Here is a 13,607-nt window from a genome sequence, read left to right on the forward strand (position 1 = left end):
CCACCAACAGTATGTAAGTACTCCCTTTTCTCCACAGCCTTGCCAGCATCTGTTTTTGTTTTTTGTTTTTAATAATAGACATTCTGACTGGTGTGAGATGGCATATCATGGTTTTGATTTACATTTCTCTGATGATTAATAATGTTGAACATTTTTCCATATGTTTGTTGGCTGCTTGTATTTCTTTTGAGAAGAGTCTGTTCATGTCTTTTGCTCACTTCTTAATGGGGTTATTTGTTTTTTGCTTGTTGAATTAAATTCCTTATAGATTTTGAATATTAGACCTTTGCTGGATGCATAATTTGCAAATATTTATTTCCCATTCCATAGGTTGTCTGTTTACTTTGCTGATAGTTTCTTTTGCTGTGCAGAAGCACCTTAGTTTAATTAGGTTCCACTTGTCAATATTTACTTTTGTTGCAATTCTTTTGAGGACTTAGCCATAAATTATTTTCCAAGGCTGATGTCCAGAATTGTGTTTTGTAGGTTTTCTCTTAGGATTCTATAGTTTTAGGCATTCCATTTAAATCTTTAATCCATCTTGAGTTAATTTTTTGTATATGGTGAAAGGTACAGGTCCAGTTTTATTCTTTCATATATAGTTAGCCAGTTATCCCCAGCACCTTCAGTATTTTATTATTAGTCTACATCAAGGCAATTTATCTATAAGCATCCAATTCTTTTATTTTTATACTGACACCTCCCTTATACATTTCAGATGCTTGGGTTATGACATTGTATTTGCCTCCATTCACATTCCATTCCATATCACCATGGATAAAAACTTTAAGAATTAAACTGCCACCATATCCCAGGAACTCTTTGCACGTCACTTATCTCCATGACAGGCACTTCATTTCCAGCTGGATGGTGAATGAATAGGCTGTGGCAAAACTTCAGCTCAGAACCAGCTTTCTCACAGCACTCCTGAAATAAGTGTCAAAGTTGATTTTTTGGAGAAGCAGAAGTTAAGATGAAGTTAAGAGTGTAAAAATATTTGGGGGGTTTAACATCAGTTAATCCCACAAGGTAAGAAGTTGGATAGGGCAGGTGAACTTTTAGATAAAGCCATGGATCTGACAAATCTCTGCCAATGAAATGACAGGCTCCATAGCAAAGAATGCCTGCTTGGGATATTCTGCCTTAGTTGAAAATGGGGAGCCCCTTGTAATTACCTTGCTTTGAGAGGATGGGACTCCAGCTTCAATATTGAGGGACCCTAAAAACACTGAGAACTAGGAGCTCTTAGCAAACCCCAACCCTTATAACTGGGAGGCAACTCCCTCCTTGAGGAGGAATCTGTGGTTATGACTCACCATCAAAACATGAGTCTTCAGACTTTCTAAACTAGTTGTCATGCTGATTTTGTGGAAGTGTTTGGCAAAAGACACGCTGTTCTGTGTAATAAAATTGGAAAAGATTTTGACTTAGTTTCTTGGGAATATAAGAAGAGGGAGGGAAAGAAGGAAAAGAGAGGGGAGTGAGGTAGGGAGAGAGGGAAAGGGAGGGAGAGGGGAAAGAGAGGGAAGGAGGGAGAGACACACACACACAGAGGCAAGAGTCCTAAACTTCTAGAGAAAAAGCAAAGAATATCTGATTTTTTTTTGAAATGCTATAATAAATCCTTTTCAGTCTTTTGAAACTTCTAATAAAGTTTTGTATAAAATAAAGATCAGTGCTTTATTTTGGTTGAAATCAAGTGAAATATTTTCTATTCGAGATCTGGAGTGATACAGTGTAGAGCAAAAGAACCACAACTGGATAATAAGATAATCCATAATTTGAAACCCTTCCATAGATGACACCTATCTCCTAATTCTAATAACCATATGAAGTATCTATTATTGCCCCTATATGGAAGAGAATGGAAGAAGTCATCATGTATTGAAATCCCACAGCCTGGAAATAGCAGAGCCAAAATTAAAATCTCACATCTGTGGACTGTGTACCCATTCAGACTTATAAAAAATATTTAAACAAATATTTTACTTTTTTCAGTTCCCAGAAGCAAAACACTGGAATAATTGTTCACTCACATTTACTTCTTCTATTCTACACATCTAATCAGTTGATAATATATGAGCGGCCTTTATTTACAGGACTCTTTAACAATTTTTCTTTTGGTTCCTATTTGCCACCACTGATACCCAGACCCCACAATGCCCCAATCCCAAATTTCTGTGACTAGCCTCCTACATTTCTTCCTCGAATTTTTGTCTCTGCATATTTATAAAACATAATTATCACCTGGATATTTTATTATTCAAAAATGATCAGGGATTCCTCATGGGCTTATTTTTATATGTTCAAACATTTTTGGTGTTTATCGGGTGTCAGCAAGCATGTTAGGTGTTGGGGTACAATGATGCATAAAAGGTACAATGATGCATAAAGAGCTCCTTGCTCTTGGGAATGTCACACAGTTGTAGACATGGCAGAACACAGAGAGGAAAGTATGGATTTGCATGGAGTGGCATAGGTCATATAGAAAGGGAGATTTGTGATGATTACATCACTTTTGGCCTCTTCAACCTGTCTTTCCTGTTGAGCTCCACTCTCCCAAATTTTTCTAGCCACCAGCCAACAAAAATGTCCCATTCCTATTTGAACATATTTTAGTTTGACCCTCATACACAAAGCTCTTGCTCTCCTTTTATCTTTGTTCATTATTCCTGCCCGAGATGGCTTTCAACAACTTGTGTCTGTGCATGCACATCTTTTTCCAGCTTTTAAAAGATAAGCACAAAAGCCAAGGTTTTGTTTCTATCATACAGTTTTACCAGACAATTGAAGTCCATACCATTTGTTCTCTTCTCTAAATCTCTTTTGCACATAACTGATTACATCCCACTCTTAGAATTTCTCTTTACTTGATTGAATTCAGCATGAGAATAACATCTTTAAAATTAGCTCTTTTATTCATCAAGGGGTTATTCTAAACTAGGCAGCACAATTAAATAGGACCCTGTACCTATTTTACTCACCTTATAGAGAAGTAGAAATAGATGGATGGCTTAACCTGTCATTGAACAGATATTTTCAGGACTCCTATCAAATACCTCAACAAATGTTTTATGTGTTCTGGGTATGTGGTAAATAAGTCAAAGAGTTCTTATTTTAATGAAGTTCATAACCTAGTAATATAGATGTATTAAAATAAATAAAACTATTTTATAGACTGGGAGATAATGAAATTAAAGAAGGAGGATATAACCAAGAATGTCTGGGATTCTGCAACTTTTTCAGAGTAGTCTGAAAATGTCTTGTCAAAAGAGTTGACATTGATATCCATTCTATTAACTCCTCCCTCATATGACAAGGAGCCAGTCATATGGCAGACATAGGAAGGGGCATTTCAGGCAAAGAAACTACTGTTGCAGAATCCTGGAAAGCTAAGGTAACCAGAGCAAGTGAAGCAGGAAGTGGTACAAGAAGCTGGAGATAAAGGCTGTTACTGTTAGCAAATAGTGACATTCGAAATTATTTCTCATTGATTTTCTTATTAGAAATGCTTTGTACTCTCTGGTGGAGAATGGGATACTGATGGCTCTTGACGTTTTTGTCATTTTATATGCACATCAATTGAAAATGAGGATCATAATTATTTAGTGATAGCATCTTATAAAGGTTATGTCTAATCTTCCCAAAATGGCTTTACAATTTAGTACTCCTTAAAATTTCAAGTATCAAAAATAAAGAAATAACACTATGCTGGTATTTCTGACAGCAAACCAATTCCTGAATCAAGTTGTTGGTGGGAGTAGGACATATTTCAAAGCTTAAAAATTTGTAAAAAGCTAACCCACCAATTTAATAGAGAGGAAAATACAAAGAATCTGTTTGCTACAGTTCTGGCCCTGGTTCAGGTGACCTATAATTGAAAGAATCCATCCTCTGAGTAATCTCATTTTTTTTCAGGTTTAATTAAATTAATCTGTACCCTGGAGTTTTCCCTTCTTCTGTTGTCTCTAGTCTCTGAGGTAATGTAGAAATTTGCCAATTGCTAGGGTAGTTTAATTAATGTAACAATTATAGTTCTAGCTAATATTATTATTTAGTATATACCAAACATTTTGCTAAGTATCTTGTTTGTACTTTTTAAATTTAATTATCTCAGAGCTCTATGAGAGATGTGTTATGATTATCCTTATTTATAAGATGAATAAACAGAAGCTAAGAAAATTAATTTGCTTCAGGTCACACAATTAGTAAGTGACAGAAACAGGATTTGAATCCAGGCAGCTTGATTTTTGAATTTACACTGAACCACTGCTCTGTCAAATTAAACCAAACAAAACCCACAAATTTGAAAATTTATTTGGAAATCTGAATTACATGTATTTTCAATTTCTAATAATCAAATTAGATAATTATAAATACACCACATCTTTTCATGTACTACTTTAACAGTGAAATACCTAAGTTAAAAACCAATGCACTCAGAGTATTACCTAGATTATGTAATTCTGGGGTAATGTAAAGACAACGAATATGAATTGGTGATGCAAATATGGTTTTATAAATAGAGAACATGGTAAGAAAAATTCCTAATTTAATAATTTTTTTCAATAAATTCCTTTTATGAATTCAGTGTACCTTTATCCATTCTCCATCTCCGTTGCTGCATGTACCATAAAGAAATAAAATGATGTCTTCTCAAATATTTCAAAGAGTTAATTTTAGAGATCACTGTGTCTCTTTTGTGTGTACATAATTACAGGGAATGCTTAACAAAATGGGGGGATTTTTAGCGTTCAGAGCATTATGTATGCACTTCTCCCACCACACAATTATGGGTTAATTATTCCAGAGTGATTTTCTGACATCATGATGTGAAACATCCATATGTTTAACTGTTGAAACTCATTCCAACATAATAGAACAATAATCACAAAATAAATAAAATCTAAAAATAAATTATTCTTAACTTTGTGTATCTATGAAATAATTTGGGGGTCCTTTTTACTTTTTTTCTGTTTTGAGTCTTTTTTTTTAGCAATCCCTTGATTTTGAAGTCGCGCGCGCGCGCGCGCGTGTGTGTGTGTGTGTGTGATGTTTGAATTACCTCACCTCTGTCCTATGTATTTTCTAGACTCTATTCTTTTTATGAGAGGTCTGAGCATTAGTGGTCAGACAGTAATATAAACATTTGAATTGATTCAGAGATACAGAGGTGCATATGCTTGTACCAGCAACTGAGGACTTGGTCAACAAGAAGGGCATCCTCTTTACTGGGGCTACCACTACATAGATTTTTCAGCTTGTAGGAGCGAGGGAAGGTCAGCCCAGTCTTGACAGATATCTGATTTTTGAAAAATGTTTAAACTCCTTAATTTAAAATGTTGGTCTCTAATTCCAAAATAATTTAATATATCTGTGCCACACAAAATATGTGCACAGCCTGTCATTTAAAACTACAAAGTAAAATGGGATTGACTCTGAAGTTTACTAACAGTTATCAATGATTAGTTACTCTTGTTATGGAAGTCTCAATTTTTTTTTTTTTTTACATAGAACATAAAAATGATACTATATCACACTGATTGTTTAGAGTATTACAAAATGTAACACATTTGTTCTGGCACATTTCCTGATACACAGATTTATCTAAATTTTAGTTATCTTTCCTTTATGTCTTTTTTTACTCTTGCCCCTTATTTATTTGGCTGTGTGTTACTTGTCTACTCTAAATCTTTCTCCGCTCCCACTTCCTCCTCAAATTGTCTAGCCTTTATTAATTTATTGTTATTATTCTATGATTATTGTCATTAAATACATCCTCACTAAAAAATAATGTGCTTTCCCTTTGCTTTGCTGATATTTTCATTTCAAAATCGAAAATAAAGGGAGCAAACATTAGGTGGGCTTCTCATCTTACCTGAAACTACAAGCGATTCACAGCAGCTTGCTGAAAAATGGAACTTCTTAACTTTCATTGTGAAGAAGAGTTCAACAAATTTAATGTGTTTTCAATAAAAACTCTCCATAATGGGTATTTGGATGATCCCTTGAAAAGCCTGCCCTGGTAAGCTTCACAGGGGATGAATGTGAGGGCAGCCATCATGCAGTCATGGAAAAAGTTCCAGATTTTCCTGTTTGATTTATTTATATTCTGCTGCATCTTTCATTGTTCCTAAATAACTCTTACTTAGTCTTCTGACAAATCCCTTTAGATTAATAATGCCTGTGCAGTTCCCAAAACTTTCCTTTGTTTTCTAGATTATAATCACTGTTTTTTTTCTATCTGACTCAATAATTCCATGGACTTTAAACATAAATGTTCATGTTTGGCATGACCTGGGTTTTTTTCAGTATTTTTTACTGTCCTGTGTTTTCACATAGAATACGATGTTTTGTGGACAATATAAAGTAAATGTAATGTATATCTTACAGAAAAGAAATAATTCATAGAACTACTCTGTCTACATACTTTCTATTTATTTCTATACAATTTTGATGGTTGAGTACTAAAACATATGCTCATTCACTACATTTTCACAAAAAGTATATTTTAATTTTAATAAAGAAATAAATGAATATGTGGTTCTAAAACATTAACTAAATATTTTGAATATCTCATCATGACAAGACTGGATAATATATTGATTTGAAAGCACAAAAATGAATGGACTTTTATGACTCTATATACCCAGAAATATGTGTTTCTCTAGATGTACATTTGAGACCCCCACATAGTTCTACTTTATGAGTAACACCAAGGCAAAAAAGTCTCATTTTTATTCTTTTATTTTTACTTGTAAATTTCATTCTTTTGTTCAGAGACTTGGTTCTTTGTGTTTCTTAAATGGTAGAATGATTTTATTCCTTCATTTTTAAAAAGAAGTAAACACAGAAAACATATTTTCAATTGAACTGTGGTACCTTACTCTTCAGTTGGTACTATTTTATAAACACTTCATATTATAAATTTTTTTCCATAAAGCAATGGTCTCTTTACTGGTAAATTTCAAGAAACATATTAAAACAATCAATTTTAGAGATTGTTATTATTTTAGTTTTAATTCTCTCATATCATATACAGCAATTGATACTGGAAGCTGAAATGTATAGTACAATAAAAAAATTAAAAACTAATCTCACATATAAATATATATTAAAAACTCTAAAATCAAAACATATAAAATCCATCAATAAATTAAAATAAAAAGAATGCTTTAATATTATAAACTCTATTAATATAATGCATTATATCATTAGGTGATGGGAGAAAAACTATATGATCATGAAAGGTGCCCCAAAAAAGCAATAGTGACCATGTATCTTTAATTAAAACTCTTAGCAAACTACGAATAAAAGAATAAAAGTATCTGTCACCAAGTAAAATTGATTATATTCAATAATCAAAAAATAGAAACAAATTAAGTAAGAAACATTCAAAACAGTTTAAGAGAAATAATGAAAACAGCAGTGGAATGTTAAAATCATTTGTGTTCCTCCTTAAGATAATAAGCTGTTAATGAAGGTTGAAGTAGCCTTGCATCAAATGGTTCAGCATTAGGGACATTTCCATTTAACTTAGTGGCAAGATGATGTTGGCCTTTACGATCATTATTTTTTTTTAACACCCTGCTCAGCATAATTATTTAGGGAAACAAATTAAAAAAAAAAATACAAATTTACAATCAAAAGAGGAAAATAATATTAATTGCTGATTATATTATTTTCTGCTTTAGAAATCCAAGAGAACTAACTAAAAATTTATTAAAATTTATCTGTTCATTAACATAGCTGGATTGAATATAAGAAAGAAATAAAATTTTCCTATATTCTAATAATAAACACTCAAAATAGAAAATAAGGAGCCACATACAATAGCAGAATCAATGTAAAGTTCTAAGCAATTAACTAAAAGGTATTTCTGGAACTGTATGAAATAAAACTACACATATTTCCTATGGAATTTAAAAGAAATACAAAAATAAATAAATATAATTTCTTTTTTAATAAATAGACTTGTGGACACCTAAGAATATCTTAACTCAAATACTAACTTTGTGAAGGCATAGTAAACTGGACTAAATGATTCTGAATACCATTTGGATACATACTGATTCAGAATTAAAATAGTAAATGTGAGAGGAGCTTTCCCTCACAATCATTAAAATCTTTATCAGCATACTATGAATAAAACCGTAGAGTACGCTGGGCCTGGCGGCTCATGTCCATAATCCTACCACTTTGGGTGGCAAGATGGGAGGATTGCTTGAGGCTAGGAGTTTTAAACCAGCCTGAACAACACAGTGAGACGCTGTCTCTACAAAAGAAATAAAAAAATAGCGAGGCATTGTGGTGTATACTTAAGTCCCAGTTACTCGAGGGGCTGTGGTGGGATGATATCTTGAGTTGGTAGTTCAAGGCTGCAGGGAGCCATCCATGATTGTGCCACTGTACTCCAGCTTGAGCAACAAAGTGAGACCCTGTCTCTCATAAATTTAAAATATATATATTAAATAAAACGTTGGAATAACAGCAACAAAGCGCAAGGATAATAGGTCAAGGCAAGAGTGATGAAAGTTCAGAAACAAAGGCAATTTTGCATAATAATTTAGTTAAAAAGAATATTAAATTGGCATTTTAAGTAGGTACAATGACCAAAGGGATTAACTAATAAATGACAATAGAATAATTTGTAGGGACATGGAAGCAGCTGGAAACCATCATTCTCAGCAAACTATCGCAAGAATAGAAAACCAAATACCGTGTTCTCACTCATAGGTGGGAATTGAACAATGAGATCACTTGGACACAGGAAGGGGAACATCACACACCGGGTCCTATTGTGGGGAGGGGGCAGGGGGGAGGGATATATACCTAATGGTATGTTATTAGAAGATATACCTAATGTAAATGACGAGTTACTGGGTGCAGCACACCAACATGGCACATGTATACATATGTAACAAACCAGCACATTGTGCACAAAATAAATAAATAAATAAATAAATAAATAAATAAATAAATAAATAAAAGAATAATTGGCTAACAGCACACATCCCTATATCACATTTTATACCAAAATATATCCCTGATGAATTAAGGACTTACGGTTATTGACATTATATTGAATCTTTATCCTCAGAAATTTATTTTACTAATAAAACCTAGTGTTGCTGAGGACACTTCAATATGTTGTGAATTGAGAGCGAATTTTTACAAAATTTTTAGAAAGTAATTTGTCAATATGTGCTTCATATTTTAAAAACATTCATTATAGTTGATTCACAAAATTTTTGTTTAGAAATACATTTTCAAATATTCCACAACATTTAGAAAGGTCTTCATTAATATATGATAACAATAGTAAAATCTTGCAAACACTGACAGTATTTATCAATATGGGATAGGTTAAATAAATTAAGGACACTTCAAACAGTTGATCTGCGGTCATTAAAATAGGACTATATATTATTTATATAGAGAATTGTCCAAATTTCCCATTCCTCCTTCTCTCTCCCTCTCTCTCCCCATCTATATATGTATTTAAAATACACACAAATAACATACACAAATTGAAAGTACATATACTATAAAGCCAGTAATTATCAGAGGTAATAATATACTCTCTTAAAATTTATTTTTCTTTTATTTGCACTTTCTGATTTTTTTCTCTTCATTAAGCTTATGGATTATTCACAAATTATGCTACTCTTATGTCCATAGGAAAATAATTTAAGTATTTCTGTGAAGGATACCTTTGTTAATTACATTTTCTTTGATTGATAATTTTCTGTAAATATACCTGTGGTTCTAATCAGACTGTAAATAGGACCTAATATCTCATACATCTTTATATTTCTCAAGATACCTACAATTCTGCTCAATGATTAATAAATATTGGCTACATTAGTATATCAAATGTGGTACCATCATTTTTAAAGTAGTCTGTTAATGCTGAAAATACCGAGATTAACAAACATAAACTTATAATCGTGGCCTTTAAACACAAACCAAAATTTTTTAACAGCTAGTGGATCAATTAATATGATATGGGTCAATAAATTATCTATAGACAGAGGCATCATGCAGCGTTTTCTAGCAAAGTGAGTACTGTATTGTAAGGATGACTTAGGACTCAGCCAAGTAAAGAAGCTATGAGACTTGGGTCTTTTATAGTGATGAGGCAGAATGTGAAGGAACCCAGAACAAAAATATCAACTTTTAAAAGTCATTTTCTTTTTTGAAAAGTTGAATTATTAGATGCTAGAAGGCAGGGGAGGGTAGTAGAGGCTGCTAGATCTCCAAGAGCCCTCAGTGATGTACCAAGATGTTTAAATTTTATCTTTAAAGTAAAGGAAAGCCTTTGACATAGGTTAAGTATGGAAAGAGAAAATGTTCACATATTATTGGAAAGCATTTTGAGATTTTACATATCCCAGATGTAGAAGTCCTTTGGAAATTTTGGAAATATAGTCTCACCTCCTGGTATACTGAACTGGAATTGGACACTAAATAAGTTCCTTTTTTCCCCATAAAATTTTCTTCTAATACACTTTTGCCTTTTTTAATGCAATATGCATTGGCCTTTTATATTTTATACATATAAAGATAAAACTGAACAGACATATATTAGTAAGCAACAAATAATAGAGTAAAATTGATCATCATAAATAATAATGGTAGAGCACAGACATGATTCAAATGTGGAAGTGTTCTTGGTGAGACAAGTTCAAAGAAAAACTTTGAAAACTTTGAAAGAAACAGTGAATATGAATTCACTGTGATGAAGAAATAGTGCTAAGGTATCAAAATACACACCAGTTAGCAGAAACTGACTCACATTTGGGGGCTTGACACACAATGAAGAGACCTAATAGATGAGTGAGTAAAGTGCTGCAAGAATCACTTTTCCACGTGGAAGTAGGGGAAATAAAGACATATTAAAGATGTAAAATATCAAAACTGTATAAAAATGGTAAACTATAGATGAATGTCTTTCTGACCTATAAGAAGAGAAAAAAATTTACAAAAGACATGTAAACAGAAATAAAAAATGCATAATAAATTACTTTATTAGAAAAGGCACAAAAATCAGAGTGGGAGAAGACATTCAGAACTTACTAAAATTGTACTTAGGATACATAAATAAATCCTTCATAGAAAAAAGGCAAATAAAAAATAGAAACATGAATGGGCATAAAAAAGTCCACAGGGTAAACCCTAATGAACAAGAAATACGTATGTATCGTGTGTGTGTGTATGTGTGTGTATGTATGTATGTATGTAAATATTAAGATTAGAAAAGAAAATGTCAGAAGGAGTCTAATTGGGACTGTTAGGTGAATGCCTAATGACTTACCATTTAAGTTGTCAGAAAATTGCTCTTTTTGATGAGGGGAATGAACAGGAACATTGTTGTGATGGAGAAGGACTCTCTGATGAAGCTTTGCTGGGTGTTATTCTGCTCAAGTTTTGGCTTTCTCAAAACACTCTCATTATAAGCAGATGTTCTTATTATTCTTGTTCATTCTTTAGTCCTCCAGAAAGCAATAAGCAAATGCCTCAAGCATCCCGAAAGACTGTTGCTGTGATCTCTGCTCTTGACTGGTTAACTTTACTTTGACTGGCCTACTTCCTTTTCTTGGTAGCCATTGCTTTGATTGTGCTTTTCCTTCAAGATCATACTGGGAAAGCCATGTTTTATATCCTGTTACATTTATTTTAAAAAATATATATATCATGGGTACATAGTAGGTGTATATATTTATGGGTATATATTTTGAAATAGGAATACAATGCATAATAATCACAAAGGGTAAGTGGGGTATCCATTACTTCAAACATATATGTTTTCATTGTTTTACAAACAATCCAATTATATACTTTGTTTTTGCACTCATTAACCATTCCCTTTTCCCCACAGTCTACTACTCTTTCCAGCCTCTGGCAACCATCATTCTAGTCTCTATCTACAAGAGTTCAGTTGTTTTAATTTTTAGCTCTTGCAAATAAGTGATAACATGTGAAATTTGTCATTCTGTGCCTGGTTTATTTTACTGAACATAATAACCTCCAGTTTCATCCACGTTGTTGCAAATGACAGGATCTCTTTATTTTGTATGGCTGAATAGTACTCCATTGCATATATATACCTCTTTTTTATTTATTTGTCTTTCTATAGATACTTAGGCAGTTTCCAAATCTTGACTATTGTGAATATGCCGCAATGAACATAGGAGTGCAGATGTATCTTTGATATACTGATTTCCTTTTTTTAGGATATATACCTAGCAATGGGATTGCTGGACCATATGGTAGCTCAATTTTTGGCTTTTTGGGGGAACTTCCAAATCGTTCTCCCTAATGGTTGTATTAATTTACATTCCTTATTTTGAGAAATGTCTGTTCACATCTTTTGCCCATTTTTAAGTGGATTATTAGAATTTTTTCCTGCAGAGTTGTATGAGCTCCTTATATATATATCCTCTTTATTCATCCTATTACAATTCTTTAAAGAAATGCTTCAGGATCTTGATCTTGCTTCTTTAAAATTTCCATTGAAAGCTCTGTTCTTGTCTGCAGCTAATCTGGGCACAATAGTTTTAGCATGCACTGAGTAGAAAGTCTGCTCAACTTTAATTTTTCAGGCAAAATTGTGTAAGTTGCACCAGTTGAGATGTCAATGGTGTTGATTATTTTTGCTGTTAATCATCAGTCCTCTTCAATTAGGGCATGAACAAGATTAATTTTTTCCTCACATGTTGATGTGGGCGGTCTGCTTCTGTGGGCTTCATTTTCCACATCATCTTGTCCCTTCTTAAAATGAGTTATTCGTTTGTAAACTGCGAATTTATTTGGAACACTGTCCCCATAAACTTTTTGTAGAGCATTAATGATCTCACCATTCTTCCACCCAAGCTTCACCATCAATTTAATATTTGTTCTCGCTTCAATTTTAGCAAAATTTATGTTGTTCTAATGTGGGCCCTATTCAAACTGATATCTTATTCTCTAGATCTTATTCAGAAATGTTATAAAAATTTAGTATGTGATTATTTTGGGGCAGAAAATAATTTGAAACCTTTGCATATGTTTTTTACAATATGCATTTTCATAAACTTTTTGAAGTCCTATTTTGTCTAAAGTTTGACTGTATACATACCACATAACCAAAAAAACCCCTCATTTCTAAGAAAATTCTTGCACAAGTGAGGCAGGAGATAGTCACAAATATGCTGAGTATTATTCCTAGTATGTGGGACATGAAAGAATGCATAAAAAAGGCTAAGTTGTAAAAAATATTATATTTTCATATACTTTACATGGGATACTACACTATCACTTAAAATAAATGATCTAAATCTTATGGATCCCAAAAGAGGTTGAACAAAGAAGCTAGTCATAGATGATTTCATGAATATCATCTTTTGGGAAGCACATGATTTTTATAAATGTACAGCCTTTATATATGTAACAAAAGTGTATAAACAGGGGTGAGCTTCAGGTCAAATTCATGGTAATTGTATCTGGGGATGAAGAGAAATGGTTCTTCAGAGGTGAACGTAGGGATTTCAACTTTAATTTCCGTAAAATTATGTTGAAAATATGTTCATATGATAGTCTTTATTTGTTTGTTTGAAGAGGCAGTT

This window comes from Rhinopithecus roxellana, chromosome 16, assembly GCF_007565055.1.
Source record: "Rhinopithecus roxellana isolate Shanxi Qingling chromosome 16, ASM756505v1, whole genome shotgun sequence".
Classification (NCBI taxonomy): domain Eukaryota; kingdom Metazoa; phylum Chordata; class Mammalia; order Primates; family Cercopithecidae; genus Rhinopithecus; species Rhinopithecus roxellana.